Below are 17511 nucleotides of genomic sequence, written 5' to 3'. Positions count from 1 at the left end.
TGGCAGGCCGCATTTTGGAGGACAAGACCCTGATCAATGTGGGTATATCCTAGCCAATGCCTTTATTTTCTATTTTTTTGGCTCTACATGTCCTAATTTCTTCCATTTATTTCTTTCTACATGCATCAGAATGTCTTCTTCTGAGTCTTCATCTGGTGAGGAGTTTGAGACACGTCCGTCGGAAGTGGAGCATGTCAGTGAGGTGAGTATTTGCCTCTTCAGCTTGGTAAGTATTCACTGTCACATCGGCACATGTGACAATTTGATTTTTCCTTTTTTTTAGAGCACTTCTACTGAGGCACAGACCAGGCAGGAGCAGCGGAGTCAAGCTCCGGTGGGAAGACGGCAGCGGGTACGTATACAAGGCTGACTGTCCTCATTGTAATATTCTTGAATCTTTCTTTCTTACTCATATTTCTTTAATTTTTTCTTCTGGAATCCTTTTGTATGTTGACTTTTGTATTCATGCCATTTCTCATCATCTGTTCTCTTTCTTTTCCTTATGTAATTGAGCAAACTTTAATGACTTTCTTTAATTTTTAGGTTTCACAACGGGACGATGACCTGATCGACAACGACCTCCTAATCACACTGGTACAGGAGCGAGTTGCGTTGTGGGACAGCCGTGATCCACTGCATTCGATGAACACCACGCTCCGCCATTTATGGAATGAGGTGGCCCAAGCGATGTGGGATGGCTGGGACAACACCCCGCCACGGGTCCGTAGTGCATTTGGTAAGTATTGCACTGCAGTGTGAAGCAGCAGAGACCTTGGCCGTGCTCTCTTGACTGTGTGTGATGAAAGAAACTCTCCGGAGTTTCTCTCATCACACACAGTTGTCTGTGCACGGAAAAAAGTCAATTTCCTGACCATAATGTGTTTTTTTTTTAACAGTGGACAAAGTAAAAACACGTTGGCGTTCGATGAAGGACTGCTTCAACAAGGACGTGCCCCAAGAGAGTCGTGCTGCCAGTGGTTCAGGAGCAAGGATCCGAAAGTACAAGTATCATCGCGCACTGTCATTTTTAAGACCGGTCCTTGTCCAGAGAACGTAAGTTTTGTCACATGCTTTCGGTTGTATTGTATTGACATAATCTGTATTTTAAAATTCCACAGGATTTAGCGTCTGGTTATTTTTTGGTATTAATTTTCTGTTTCCTTTTTTCACAGCACACACAGCAGGACTGTCGGGCCAGGTTCTGGAGCGGTCCTTCATCCGGCAGCCACGGACCCGTCCCAGCCATCAAGCAGCGCAGCAGCAGGTGGGCCTTCCACACTAACTGGAGACCAGTGAGCTGGCCCATCAGGTCTTCCCCTTTCGCAGTCCTCTTCCACTGCCCCATTTTTTTTGGGCTTATCCCGGCAGCGACAGAGGGCTTCAGACAGGTCACTCATGCCCGAGTTTTTGCACTTGAGCTCGGTTTTACACGAAGCAATCAAAGCTTTAGGTGACTGAATGGATGTTTCTCATAACCTCTTGAATGCCCGTATCCAGGAGGTCACCAAAAGCCTTGATCAAGTGAAAGCCGACCTCCAGAGGCCAGCTCATCATTTTTTTAACCAAATTGAGCAGGGTATGTCGGAACACCTTACCCCTGATCTCCAGCTCAGTGTGATGCAGGCCTGCAATGCTGCTTACGTGCAGGCTATGCAGCAGAGTCGGTATTTCCAGCAGACAGTGGCAGCATATCCAACTGTGCCGTCACTGTCACGATTAACCTCAATGCCGACCTCTGCTGCATACCACTGCACGGCCACCTCAATTCCTTCCACAGGCGGACTCCACTACAGCGCCAACACCATGACGAGTGCAGTTGGACATCCCACCGCCATCACCGTGACAACCGCTGCTCCGGCTTGGACCTCCTCCACTGACACCACGATGCAGCAGGACCCTGGCGTGGCTTTTTGGACCGGCCCCACCACGATGCCGCAGGACCCCGGCATGGCTTTCAGGACCGCCCCCACCACGATGCAGCAGGACCCTGGCGTGGCTTTTCGGACCAGCCCCACCACGATGCCGCAGGACCCTGCCATGGCTTTCAGGACCGCCCCCACCACGATGCAGCAGGACCCTGGCATGCCTTTACGGACTGGCCCCACCACGATGCAGCAGGACCCTGGCAGGGCTTTCCGGACCGCCACCACCACGACGCAGCAGGACCCTGGCATTGCTTTATGTACCCCCCCCCCACCACGATGCAGCAGGACCTTGGCATGGCCGTTCGCTCGACAAGCGCTATGGACTGTGAGACAGTGCAGCCGGACCCTGATGGGTCACCCGCCACCACGCTACAGCATATGAGCCCACCAAGACGTCCCCCTACCACGCAAACCCCCTAAAAATCTCAGAAAAAACAAACAAAAAACTCTTAGTATTCCTCCCCCTTCACCTACCGATGTGTCTGTATTGTCAGTTTTGTCTCACCCTTCCAGTGCGTCTCAAGCCTCTCATGTGTCAAGCCCCATCCCCGAACTTCCAGACCCTTCTAGTTTCATTGCCCCTTCTCCTGCCACCTCTGCGTCGTCCACGGTTAGCCAGGCCTCAGTTCTTCACACCCCCCGTTTACATTACTATACCCCAAGCCGATGCAGTAAAAAATAAATTTTTTCAGTTGTTTGTTAACAAAATAAAAAAAAGTTTGATTTGCCACAATTATGTTTGGTTTATTGTGTCTATCGCCGCCGGCAACACACACCGTGTGCCAAGAAACGTCGCCACACACTTACTTTTTGGGCCACATCATATCTCCAGTAGTTAAAAATACAAGACTGCAGCTATATGTGTCTTTAGTATACAGATATGAGGTGGGCCAAAAAATATAACATGTATCTCCATATTCTCTTTTTGTCTATGCCTAGTGTGGCAGTATGAAGAGAAAATGGTGGAAATACAGTGCAGTCCTCTACTGAACAGGTCAGGTGTCAAAAAACTCATTAGTTATGACACCTGACCTGTTGAGTAGATACCTGCCTTGTACATAATCTATTACACACAAATTGAGGGGACAGTGGTTGTCACACGCTACATATCTATGCTCACCTGCCCATGTGTCAGAAATAGTGAATTCATGAGCCTGTATATGTTTATCATGAATTCATTATTTCTGACACCTGACTTGATGAGTATAGATAGCGTGACAGTGATTGTCTCTTCAGTTTGTGTCCAATGGATACATGAGAAGACAATCATGACGCAATGACGTCAACAAGCTTACCAATAAAGCAACATGGCTGCCATTATTAGCAGTATGTGGCCAGTGTTTTATAACAGTATTTGTAAACCAAAACAAGGAGTGGAACAATTATAGGTAAATTATGATAACATAATAACTAGCACCTCTGCTTGTATCGCCCACTCCTGGTTTTGTATTACAAAAAATGATATTAAATACCGATCAAATACTGCCAGGTTTTGTACAACCTTGGTTTAGAGAGGAAAAAGATAGGAGACACGGTCAACACAACCAACACTAAAGTTTATTAATGTGAAATATTATTTTCATTGTAGAAAATTACTGGTACAGATAAAGATACAACAGGACATTTACACAACATTGTCCTGCCATGACACCCGTCCAATATCTGAATCAAAAAAGGCAGCAAATTGGTCCTGCATGAGACCAACGGCTGCAGTTGACTGCAGCGGGTGATGCTGGAAATCAGGCAGTGGGTGTGCAACTGGTTCATCCAGTTCAATGTTGTGTCGCTCCTTAGTAATTATGTAATAGTGGAGAACCACACAGGCTTTGACCACCTTGTCAACTATTTCCACTTTTAGATTTATGGCTGATGCAAGAATGCGCCATTTAGCGACCAGAATGCCAATGGTACACTCTACTGTTCTTCGAGCCCAGGTCAATCTGTAGTTAAAGATCCTTCTAGTGTGGTCCAAGTCCCGACTTGAATAGGGCTTCAGTAGATTTTCACACATCTGGAAGGCCTCATCCCCAACCATAACAAATGGCAGCGGTGGACCTTGAGTGTTGGGGAGAGGCTGCGGAAGGGGGAAATTGAAATTGTTGCCATACACACGCTGGCCCATATCCGAGCTCTTGAAAGTCTGGGAATCGTTGCCATGGCCAAAAGCTCCAATGTCCACGGCGATGAAGCGACAGTCCGCATCAGCTATTGCCATGAGCACTACAGAAAAATATTTTTTATAGTTGAAAAACTCCGATCCGGTTCTGGCAGGTTTGATAATGCGGATGTGCTTTCCATCCACTGCTCCTAAACAGTTGGGGAAATCACACACATTCCAGAATTTTGCTGCAATTTCACGCCACATGTCCGCGTTGGGTAGGGGTATAAACTCATCACGGAGTACATTCCACAAAGCCCGACAGGTGTCCACAACTATTCCGGACAGGGTAGATATTCCAAGCCGGTATTGGAAGTGGAGGGATGATAAACTCTCCCCTGTGGCAAGAAATCTAGAAGAAAAACACAAACAAAAAAACAACATTACAATCTATTCTTTTTATGGTGTGGTTACAAAAAAAAAAAGAGGAAAATACACAAAAAATACATGTCAGAATAACATAAATTTGGACTGTCATTGGTTTAGATTTTGAACGCACCTTAATGTCACCAGCAGACGTTCCTCGGGTGGAATCGCTCTACAGAGCTGGGTGTCCTGTCGCCGTATGGCTCCTTGGACACGAGAAAGCAAATCCCGGAACGATTCTTGCGACATTCTCGTGTACTCCTGGAATTTCTCCGGGTTGGCATTAAGCTCGGCATAGAGCGTGTGATAGGCTCCACGGCTCTCACGCAGTTCAATAATGGGGTGCCTCCAAAAACGCCTATGTTGTCTCCTTCTCCATCTTTCGCGATTTCGGTCTTGCTTCCAAGCAAAAGCACAGGCAAGAAACAGCTTGAAGCCGAAATCCAGGCTGAAATAAAAGCTCTCCATGCGAAGATCCATCATGCACAGGATACAGTAGCAAGCTGTTAAAATTTCAGTAGCCCTAGGGTCTATATATAGAGATCCCATCATATACGCCCTCTCTAGTCCCATTGGTGGTGTCTGGTTATCTTGATTTTTCTCTTGTGAAATTTCTCTTATTGCGCACCAAAAATGCAAACGCAGGAAAAACGCATGTAAACGCGTACAAACGCTGCGCTGTTTTAGCCTCATGCGTTAACGCATGCGTCTAAAAAATGCTGCGTTTGTACGCGTTTGCATGCGTTTTTTCCTGCACTTGCAGATGCGTTTAAAACGCTGCAGATCAAAACGCAAGTGTGAAACCAGCCTAAGACAATGATTCACTATATGTAATTTTAGAATTTAATTAATAAAATTAATTTTAATGGTCTGAAAATGAAGGACTTTCACCTAGTGGGTTTTATCCCCTTTTATGGGTTACTTAGTCAAATTGAATAATTTCCTTCCCCTGGCCATTTTACCCTCTAAGGGCACAGATAGACGGCGGTATAACTCGTACGAGGATCTCATTGCAGTGCATGGACTGGCCCGGCACCTCTCCTGACTCGAGTGTGACAGCATGATGTATTTCTATGCAGCTGTCAAGCTCAGGTCAGTAGAGCCGACGCAAGTCTGAGGGTTGCAATGTGATCCCTGCACGAGTTAAATGGCTGTCTGTCTGCGCCCTAAGTTTAAATATTATATTATTAAGTGTAGTGGGCACTTCAGAGACTTATCTAGGGGTTCAGCATGTGTGGGGGTACTCGCATCTAAGTGAGGCATCTAACGCATTTTTACAATTATGAGGGCTATTTTGGGGCATCTTTTATACTTCCACACAATAATAATTCCTGTTTTGTGGCCCCATACAGCATAGAGTCTGATTTTCAGACATTGTCTCCTATCTCATGACACCCACTTAAGAATAAGGGGAAATACAGTGGGGAAAAAAGTACCATATTTAGTCAGGGACCAATTGTGCAAGTCCTCCCACTTAAAAAGATGAGAGAGGCCTGTAATTGACATCATAGGTAGACCACAACTTTGAGAGTCAAAATGAGAAGAAAAATCCAGAAAATCACAAGATTTATATTGCAAATTATGATGGAAAATAAGTATTTGGTCATTAACAAAAGTTCATCTCAATATTTTGTTATATATCCTTTGTTGGCAATGACAGTGGTCAAACATTTTCTGTAAGTCAGCACAAGGTTGGCACAAACTGTTGGTGGTATGTTGGCCCATTCCTCCATGCAGATCTCCTCTAGAGCAGTGATATTTTGGGCCTGTCGCTGGGCAACACGGACTACAAACTCCCTCCAAAGGTTTTGTATGGCGTTGAGATCCGGAGACTGGCTAGGCCACTCCAGGACCTTCATATGCTTCTTACGAAGCCACTCCTTTGTTGCCCTGGTGGTGTGCTTGGGATCATTATCATGCTGAAAGACCCATCCAGGGATTCAAGCTTGAGGAGGCTAATTTGCATATTCCAGGTGCCTTCTGGGAAAAGCGAAGAGTCTCCCTAAGCTAGAAGATCGTTGGGTACAGCCGGGACCAGCTGCTTGGAAAGAATCACCAAACCAGGGATTCAAGCTTGAGGAGGCTAATTTGCATATTCCAGGTGCCTTCTGGGAAAAGCGAAGAGTCTCCCTAAGCTAGAAGATCGTTGGGTACAGCCGGGACCAGCTGCTTGGAAAGAATCACCAAACCAGGGATTCAAGCTTGAGGAGGCTAATTTGCATATTCCAGGTGCCTTCTGGGAAAAGCGAAGAGTCTCCCTAAGCTAGAAGATCGTTGGGTACAGCCGGGACCAGCTGCTTGGAAAGAATCACCAAACCAGGGATTCAAGCTTGAGGAGGCTAATTTGCATATTCCAGGTGCCTTCTGGGAAAAGCGAAGAGTCTCCCTAAGCTAGAAGATCGTTGGGTACAGCCGGGACCAGCTGCTTGGAAAGAATCACCAAACCAGGGATTCAAGCTTGAGGAGGCTAATTTGCATATTCCAGGTGCCTTCTGGGAAAAGCGAAGAGTCTCCCTAAGCTAGAAGATCGTTGGGTACAGCCGGGACCAGCTGCTTGGAAAGAATCACCAAACCAGGGATTCAAGCTTGAGGAGGCTAATTTGCATATTCCAGGTGCCTTCTGGGAAAAGCGAAGAGTCTCCCTAAGCTAGAAGATCGTTGGGTACAGCCGGGACCAGCTGCTTGGAAAGAATCACCAAACCAGGGATTCAAGCTTGAGGAGGCTAATTTGCATATTCCAGGTGCCTTCTGGAAAAAGCGAAGAGTCTCCCTAAGCTAGAAGATCGTTGGGTACAGCCGGGGCCAGCTGCTTGGAAAGAATCACCAAACCAGGGATTCAAGCTTGAGGAGGCTAATTTGCATATTCCAGGTGCCTTCTGGGAAAAGCGAAGAGTCTCCCTAAGCTAGAAGATCGTTGGGTACAGCCGGGACCAGCTGCTTGGAAAGAATCACCAAACCGCGTGCCTTACGGCGCGCAAATTTTTGCCTGTAGGACATTAATGCAAGAGAGCTTGGCTGAGTAGATTACACAAGAAGGAAAACACACAGCAAGTCAGGAGGATCTAGGAGCAACATGGCAGATGTGACAACCTACATGGTGAGCTGCAGCATGTGCTACATGTTCACAGATCGACCAGAAGAAGAATTAAATTTCACCTGTCAGAAGTGTAGACTAGTGGCCCTTTTAGAAGAAAAGGTGCGGGGTCTGGAAGAAAGAATAGCAACTTTGAAACTCATCAAAGAGAATGAAGACTTTCTAGACAGAACAGAAGCATCTCTACTGGTCACAGAAGGTGAAAAAAGTGTCAGAGAACCTCCAAAAGCAGATGAGTGAAAGCATGTGACCAAAAGAAGCAAGAAGACCATGGAGAAATCCCCAACCACACAACTGAAGAACCGATATCAAATCTTTGTAGAGGATGAAGATGGCACACCTAAGGATGAAGCAATACCAGCAAGCAAAAAAGAAAAGGGCACACAGCAACAAGTGACAGCAAAAAGTACAGCCAAGAAGCAACGAAGAGTGGTGGTGGTGGGAGACTCACTACTGAGAGGCACAGAAGCAGCCATCTGCAGACCGGACATAACTGCAAGAGAAGTATGCTGCCTTCCAGGTGCGATGATCAAGGATGTGACCGATAGGATACCAAAGCTCTTCAACTCCAAGGACGTCCACCCATTTCTTCTGATACATGTTGGCACCAATGACACGGCAAGGAAGGACCTACCGACAATCTGCAAAGACTTTGAAGAGTTGGGGAAGAAAGTAAAGGAACTGGATGCACAGGTAGTTTTTTCTTCTATCCTTCCAGTAGACGGGCATGGCACCAGGAGATGGAACAGGATCCTTGATGCAAACAACTGGCTAAGACGATGGTGCAGACAACAAGGATTCGGATTCCTGGACCACGGTGTGAATTACTTGTACGATGGACTCCTCGCCAGAGACGGACTACACCTCAACAAACCTGGGAAACACACATTCGCCAGAAGACTCGCTACACTCATCAGGAGGGCGTTAAACTAGAAGAAGAGGGGACGGGAAGACAAACATTAGACTTGAACAAAGAAGATCCAGGAAAACATACTCAGAAGGGAGGTAAGAACATTTCTAAAACAATCCACAGCGAGGAGATTGGAACAAAACAAAATCCTCTAAACTGCATGCTCGCAAACGCCAGAAGCCTGACAAACAAGATGGAAGAACTAGAAGCAGAAATATCTACAGGTAACTTTGACATAGTGGGAATAACCGAGACATGGTTAGATGAAAGCTATGACTGGGCAGTTAACTTACAGGGTTACAGTCTGTTTAGAAAGGATCGTAAAAATTGGAGAGGAGGAGGGGTTTGTCTCTATGTAAAGTCTTGTCTAAAGTCCACTTTAAGGGAGGATATTAGCGAAGGAAATGAGGATGTCGAGTCCATATAGGTCGAAATTCATGGAGGGAAAAATGGTAACAAAATTCTCATTGGGGTCTGTTACAAACCCCCAAATATAACAGAAAGCATGGAAAGTCTACTTCTAAAGCAGATAGATGAAGCTGCAACCCATAATGAGGTCCTGGTTATGGGGGACTTTAACTACCCGGATATTAACTGGGAAACAGAAACCTGTGAAACCCATAAAGGCAACAGGTTTCTGCTAATAACCAAGAAAAATTATCTTTCACAATTGGTGCAGAATCCAACCAGAGGAGCAGCACTTTTAGACCTAATACTATCTAATAGACCTGACAGAATAACAAATCTGCAGGTGGTCGGGCATCTAGGAAATAGCGACCACAATATTGTACAGTTTCACCTGTCTTTCACTAGGGGGACTTGTCATGGAGTCACAAAAACACTGAACTTTAGGAAGGCAAAGTTTGACCAGCTTAGAGATGCCCTTAATCTGGTAGACTGGGACAATATCCTCAGAAATAAGAATACAGATAATAAATGGGAAATGTTTAAGAACATCCTAAATAGGCAGTGTAAGCGGTTTATACCTTGTGGGAATAAAAGGACTAGAAATAGGAAAAACCCAATGTGGCTAAACAAAGAAGTAAGACAGGCAATTAACAGTAAAAAGAAAGCATTTGCACTACTAAAGCAGGATGGCACCATTGAAGCTCTAAAAAACTATAGGGAGAAAAATACTTTATCTAAAAAACTAATTAAAGCTGCCAAAAAGGAAACAGAGAAGCACATTGCTAAGGAGAGTAAAACTAATCCCAAACTGTTCTTCAACTATATCAATAGTAAAAGAATAAAAACTGAAAATGTAGGCCCCTTAAAAAATAGTGAGGAAAGAATGGTTGTAGATGACGAGGAAAAAGCTAACATATTAAACACCTTCTTCTCCACGGTATTCACGGTGGAAAATGAAATGCTAGGTGAAATCCCAAGAAACAATGAAAAGCCTATATTAAGGGTCACCAATCTAACCCAAGAAGAGATGCGAAACCGGCTAAATAAGATTAAAATAGATAAATCTCCGGGTCCGGATGGCATACACCCACGAGTACTAAGAGAACTAAGTAATGTAATAGATAAACCATTATTTCTTATTTTTAGGGACTCTATAGCGACAGGGTCTGTTCCGCAGGATTGGCGCATAGCAAATGTGGTGCCAATATTCAAAAAGGGCTCTAAAAGTGAACCTGGAAATTATAGGCCAGTAAGTCTAACCTCTATTGTTGGTAAAATATTTGAAGGGTTTCTGAGGGATGTTATTCTGGATTATCTCAATGAGAATAACTGTTTAACTCCATATCAGCATGGGTTTATGAGAAATCGCTCCTGTCAAACCAATCTAATCAGTTTTTATGAAGAGGTAAGCTATAGGCTGGACCACGGTGAGTCATTGGACGTGGTATATCTCGATTTTTCCAAAGCGTTTGATACCGTGCCGCACAAGAGGTTGGTACACAAAATGAGAATGCTTGGTCTGGGGGAAATTGTGTGTAAATGGGTTAGTAACTGGCTTAGTGATAGAAAGCAGAGGGTGGTTATAAATGGTATAGTCTCTAACTGGGTCGCTGTGACCAGTGGGGTACCGCAGGGGTCAGTATTGGGACCTGTTCTCTTCAACATATTCATTAATGATCTGGTAGAAGGTTTACACAGTAAAATATCGATATTTGCAGATGATACAAAACTATGTAAAGCAGTTAATACAAGAGAAGATAGTATTCTGCTACAGATGGATCTGGATAAGTTGGAAACTTGGGCTGAAAGGTGGCAGATGAGGTTTAACAATGATAAATGTAAGGTTATACACATGGGAAGAAGGAATCAATGTCACCATTACACACTGAATGGGAAACCACTGGGTAAATCTGACAGGGAGAAGGACTTGGGGATCCTAGTTAATGATAAACTTACCTGGAGCAGCCAGTGCCAGGCAGCAGCTGCCAAGGCAAACAGGATCATGGGGTGCATTAAAAGAGGTCTGGATACACATGATGAGAGCATTATACTGCCTCTGTACAAATCCCTAGTTAGATCGCACATGGAGTACTGTGTCCAGTTTTGGGCACCGGTGCTCAGGAAGGATATAATGGAACTAGAGAGAGTACAAAGGAGGGCAACAAAATTAATAAAGGGGATGGGAGAACTACAATACCCAGATAGATTAGCGAAATTAGGATTATTTAGTCTAGAAAAAAGACGACTGAGGGGCGATCTAATAACCATGTATAAGTATATAAGGGGACAATACAAATATCTCGCTGAGGATCTGTTTATACCAAGGAAGGTGACGGGCACAAGGGGGCATTCTTTGCGTCTGGAGGAGAGAAGGTTTTTCCACCAACATAGAAGAGGATTCTTTACTGTTAGGGCAGTGAGAATCTGGAATTGCTTGCCTGAGGAGGTGGTGATGGCGAACTCAGTCGAGGGGTTCAAGAGAGGCCTGGATGTCTTCCTGGAGCAGAACAATATTGTATCATACAATTAGGTTCTGTAGAAGGACGTAGATCTGGGGATTTATTATGATGGAATATAGGCTGAACTGGATGGACAAATGTCTTTTTTCGGCCTTACTAACTATGTTACTATGTTACTATGTTACTTTTCATCTTCAGTGCCCTTGCTGATTGCACTCAAAATCTCACGATACATGGCCCCATTCATTCTTTCATGTACATGGATCAGTTGTCCTGGTCCCTTTTCAGAGAACAGCCCCAAAGCATGATATTGCCACCCTAATGCTTCACAGTACGCATGGTGTTCTTTGGATGCAACTCAGCATTCTGTCTCCTCCAAACACGACAAGTTTTGTTTCTACCAAACAGTTCTACTTTGGATTCATCAGACCATATGACATTCTCCCAATACTCTTCTGGATGATCCAAATGCTCTCTAGCAAACTTCAGACGGGCCCGTACATATACTGGCTTAAGCAGGGGGAACGTCTGGCACTGCAGCATCTGAGTCCCTGGCGGCGTAGTGTGTTACTGATGGTAGCCTTTGTTACGGTGGTCCCAGCTCTATGCAGGTCATTCACTAGGTCTCCCTGTGTGGTTCTGGAATGTTTTCTCACCGTTCTTGTGATCATTTTGACCCCACGGGGTGAGATGTTACGTGGAGCCCCAGATCGAGGGAGATTATCAGTGATCTTATATGTCTTCCATTTTCTTATTATTGCTCCCACAGTTCATTTCATCACCGCCAAGCCGCTTGCCTATTGCAGACTCAGTCTTCCCAGTCTGGTGCAGAGCTACAATTTTGTTTATTGTGTCCTTTGACAGCTTTTTGGTGTTCACCATAGTGGAATTTGGAGTGTGACTGTTTGAGGTTGTGGACAGGTGTCTTTTATACTGATAACCAGTTCAAACAGGTGCCATTACTTAAGGTAATGAGTGGAGGACAGAGGAGCCTCTTAAGGAAGAAGTTACATGTCTGTGAGAGCAAGAAATCGTGCATGTTTTTAGGGGACCAAATACTTATTTTCCATCATAATTTGCAAAATAATTCTTGACAAATCAGACAAGGTGATTTTCTGGATTTGTTTTCTTATTTTGACTCACATAGTTGTGGTCTACCTATGATGTCAATTATTTTATTTATTTATTTATTTATTTTTTAAATATGAATTTTTTATCTTTTTATTCAGTTCAGCTTTATGTGTGTCAGTATGATGAGCAAATGACATTTTTGTCATTTTTTACAGTGTTCGCAATATGGAAATAATAACATGACAGTTTTATAAATCAGGTCTGTCTGGATGTTATTGCAAAGGCTGCGTTTTTAGTGGTGTATCAAGTTTTTGATATTTTTGCACATTTTGGGGTTTATTTTTATATATTTTATTTAAGTTTTTCACTTAGTACCACTGTGGGACATGAATATTTTTTTACTCTGCTTACTGGTCTCATGCATTGCCATTGCAGTACTTGTGTACTTCAGTGTTTCACTGACACTGCCTGTTATCTTGTTATGCTTGTGGCTGGGTCTAAAGGTACCGTCACACAGTGCAATTTTGATCGCTACGACGGCACGATTCGTGACGTTCGAGCGATATAGTTACGATATCGCAGTGTGTGACACGCTCCTGCGATCAGGGACCCCGCTGTGAATCGTACGTCGTAGCAGATCGTTTGAAACTTTCTTTCGTCGTCTAGTGTCCCGCTGTGGCGGCATGATCGCATGGTGTAACAAAGGTGTGCACGATATTGTATACGATGTAAAGGGCGGAGGAGCTGGCTACGTAGGAGCGCTAAATTCTCCACCTCCTGTGTGCTGATTGGGCGGTACAATACTGTGCGCTCATTCGACAGACAAAGGACTATTGTTCCCAGCGGATAAAACCGGAGCTGTCGAGCGCTCTATTCATTTCTCTCTGGAGCACGTGCTGGAAACAGAACTCCTAAATTCGCTGGATTCCCTGGACTTTGATAACTACTATAACTACAGACTTTTACCGCAAGAGGTATGTATAACGCTACAGCGTAGCAGATGTTGCGCTTCAACGGGGATAAACGCTGGAGCGTGGTCGATTGTTCCTTTATGGAGAGTAGGGCAGAAGGCCAGAGAGCCTCAGGTACACAGCTGTAGCGTGGCCCAATTAATTAATCCTTTTTGAGATCGAGCTGTAGCATGGTTGACTGCCCCGTTTATGCCAGTAGTAACATATATAGTTATTAGATCAATGGTCAAAACATTGTTTTGTAAGCACGTGTATTTATTGTACGTTTGTTTTCTTTTTAGGAAGTATGCTCACTTCCGGTGAGAGTTCTGTCGTTGCTGCTGCCCTGTTGTTTGAGGCAGCACGTCTCCAAGAGGAGAGACGTCCTAAACGAAAACGTCGCATGTGGACCCGGAGCTGGCTGCAGAAAAGATCCACATTGTCACACATGGGTCTCATAAGAGAGTTACGTGATAATAACCCTCATGATTTCCGAAACTACCTTAGGATGTCAGAGGAATCATTCAAGATAATACTGTCTGCTGTTACGCCACTCATACAAAGGCGTGATACGCCGATGCGTGCAGCCGTGCCCGTGGATGAAAGGTTGGCGGTGACACTGCGGTTCCTGGCTACAGGAAGGTCTCTTCAGGATTTGCAGTTTTTCGCAGCTGTTTCCAGACCTTTCCTCAGCGTTGTGATTCCGGAGACATGCGAGGCCATTGTGCTGAGCTTAAGGCATTATATGGAGGTGCTACTATTTAATTTGGGCTGCTGTGTTATGTCGATATATTATACTAGCTATGTAACCCGTTCTACGCCCTGGCGGCGCACATTTCTATTGGTATCTGTTCTCCATCCTATCATGAGCTGCTCCCATCCTGCGCCCCCATTCTGACATGTGCTGCTGCGATCCTGCGCCATCCTGCGCCTCCATTCTGACATGTGCTGCTCCCATTTTGCGGCTCCATTCTGACATGTGCTGCTCCAATCCTGCGCCACCCTTCTTTTATTTGCTGCTCCCAACATAATTTAATAGGTTATATTATTTCGATATATTGTTTAGCACTCCCTCTCAGTCAGTGAAGCCGTCTGATAAAATGGCTGCCTGCATATTCAGGATTGTTGACTTTGTTATACTAATCAAAACTGCGCGTCAATCACTCTAGGATGTCCACATGAGAGTGTATGTGCACAACAATATAGTTGACCTAATTTGTACATGTTTCCTTCTCATCTTGCAGTTTCCCAAGACGGCGGAGGACTGGAAGAGGATTGCTTCCGATTTTGATCAGCTGTGGCAGTTTCCAAACTGCGGTGGTGCATTAGATGGAAAGCATGTGCGCATCACGCAACCAGCCAACTCTGGATCCTTTTTTTTCAACTACAAAAGGTATTTCAGTGTGATCCTCATGGCCCTTGTCAATGCAAACTATGAGTTCGTAGATGTGGATGTTGGCATGAATGGTCGAGTCTCCGACGGTGGTGTTTTTGAACACACTTCATTTGGGGAAAGCTTGAGGAACAATCAACTGCAGTTGCCAATAAATGAAGACAAAAAAGCAAACCTCAATTTTGTTTTCATCGCTGATGAAGCTTTCCCTCTTCATCCACATTTGCTGAAGCCATTTGCGCAGAGAACACTCACACCGGAGCGCCGAATCTATAATTACCGGTTGTCGAGGGCCCGTCGTGTGGTTGAAAATGCCTTTGGGATTATGGATAATCGGTTTAGAGTGTTCCACACAGCTATCAACTTGAAGCTGCCGTCTATAGACTTTGTGGTTTTGGCATGCTGTGTGCTCCATAATTTCCTGAGACGTCATGATACGAGCTCCTATTCTCCTCCTTCGTTTATTGATGCAGTGGACCCAAGAACCGGAGATATTGTGCCCGGGGAATGGCGTACACAACCTGATAATTTAACAGCTCTTCAAGCACTTGGATCTGGCAGACAGGCAGACGATGCAAGGGACTGTCGAGAAAAATACTGTCAGTACTTTAATGGTTCTGGAGCTGTACCCTGGCAGGATCGCGCCGTATAAAAAAATATTTCTTTTTGCTTTGCTGTTTACTCAACAATATGTAGGTTATGCTTTCGTGTCCACAATTTAATATGGCGAGTAGGTCACTGTCTTTTGTGTAATAAAATTAAATTGTATTTATTACTCCCGTAATTCTTGGTTGTTCAGTTTAGATAAAGTGGTCAACTCATATGACGTCCTATGCCGTCAAGGTGTCCTGTGACTCGATAATCCCCATTGACGGGATAGTACGTTATAGCGATCGGTCTAGATTGCATTCCAAAGTCAAATGGCGACTTCCTTCCATTTCAAGCTCTGCCATGCATGCACCAAAACAATGGTTTACCCACACAGAATCGTATTTTAAATCATATAAACCTCTCTAAATTACTTTAAATGAGATGAGATGCCTATAAAATGGTGCTGTTAACCCTTATAGCTCGGTAAACATTAAAGAAAGAATGCGAAGATTTTTTGTTTTTTTGTAACAATTTCTTGGTATTTAACTATTTAACAACAAAATATTACATAACCAAAAAAAATAAAAATAAATAATCTCCTTCCACGGCTCAACAGGTGTCGCAGCGTCACGCCCTGCTGCTCTACTTGAGCCTGGATCAGCGCTGCTGTCTGCTGCAGGAGCGCTGCTGTCCGCTCCAGGCGCAATTGTCTCGCCATGAGCTCTCTCACGGTGGGCGGTTCTGTGGATAGAAGAGGTTGGAGAACTGACGGTGATTCCGCTGAAAATACATCTCGACCTCTGGGGCAGGACCAAATTTAGTGTGTTGTAAATTTCAATTTGGTCTGGCCCCACAGGGCGATGTTTATTTTATTAAATTTTACAGTTTTAGTTGTCTATTGTGACATCCCGCAGATAACCACTCGTATTATCTTGATACTTACGGAGAAGGGACGCCGGTTCTTCATTGCCAGAACCAGAGCTGCTTATTTCCCATCCCAGAGATCTGGCCACTGCTGCAGCACCTAAAAGGAAATAATAACAGATCTGGTTAACTATGGAACACGCCGTTGGGAAGCGCTCGCTGTTTTGGTCACTTACGTATGGTAGCTTCTGGGGAGAATGCCGCCGACCCGGGGTAGGAAGAGGAGTGGCGGAAGGGAGGTGTTGAGGGTGGTGTAGGGGTGCGAGGCCGCCTGCTCTCTAAAGATGGTGGAGGCGTGGTAGGCCGCCTGGTCATTACTGCGTCTGTAATGTATGCAAATATTTCCGCTACCCTCTTATGTCACGTATGCAGGTAAAAAAATTGCAATCAATGATTGTTAACTTACGTGACGTCCCGGGCTGTGGGCTCCCACTGCTGGCGGAAGGTGTTGTACTGCTGGCTATGGCTGGTATCCGTTGCCGCCGCTGTCTCTCTACACATAAAGTAAACATACGCAATCTTTAAAAACACATGTAGAGTGCTGCAGATCAAAGCTAACAATATACTGAAACTGAAAATTTATATCACACTTCACAGGGGTGCGAGGGTGCATGGTCGCAACAGATGGTGGAGGTGTGGTAGGCCGCCTGGTCATTACTGCGCCGGTAATGTCTTCAAATATTTCAGCTACCCTCTTATGTCCCGTATGCTGTTAAACAAAAAAGCAATCAATGATTGTTAACTTACGTGATGTCCCGGACTGTGGGCTCCCACTGTTGTCAGAAGATGGGGTACTGGTGGCAATGGCTGGTATCACTTGCCGCCGCTGTCTCTCTACACCTAAAGTAAAGAATCGCAATGTTTACACACAAAAGTTGAGTGCTGCAGATCAAAGCTAACAATATACTGAAACATAAAATAGAGATCACACTTTACAGGGGTGCGATACTCTGACATGTCTGTGGGCTCTGGTGTTCAATGGTCTGCCTGTCTTTGGAAAACATATTATTTCATCAGTAGGCCAACCTCCTCAGATAATATTTTTGGTCAATTGAGAAACTAAAAATTACGGACATCTTAATAATTTCAAGATGGTGGTTGAGATTAGGGAACCCCTTACCGGACAAGTTTTCTCACGGACAACGCATATTCTGCTTGGACAATAAGTAAATTTTACAAAAACGGGGCATGTTTTTAAATTCATTTGAGGTCAAGTTGGCAACCATGAGCGCAAGCCTCCCTCCAAATCCCCCCCTCCTGAC

At 44.7% G+C, this 17511-nt stretch overlaps 1 long non-coding RNA gene across 1 annotated transcript; it reads left to right on the top strand.

Annotated features, from left to right (window-relative positions):
* Positions 1 to 13029: 13029 nt before the first annotated feature.
* LOC138658202 (uncharacterized) lies at positions 13030 to 14703 on the top strand. The gene is made up of 3 exons (XR_011317391.1): positions 13030 to 13365; positions 13644 to 14092; positions 14586 to 14703. It is a non-coding gene; the product is annotated as an uncharacterized lncRNA (long non-coding RNA).
* The last annotated feature ends 2808 nt before the right edge of the window (positions 14704 to 17511 follow it).

This window comes from Ranitomeya imitator, chromosome 1 (assembly GCF_032444005.1).
Source record: "Ranitomeya imitator isolate aRanImi1 chromosome 1, aRanImi1.pri, whole genome shotgun sequence".
Lineage (NCBI taxonomy): Eukaryota > Metazoa > Chordata > Amphibia > Anura > Dendrobatidae > Ranitomeya > Ranitomeya imitator.
The sequence above is the reverse complement of the archived record's forward strand: the minus strand, read 5'-3'. Positions and strand labels throughout refer to the sequence as shown.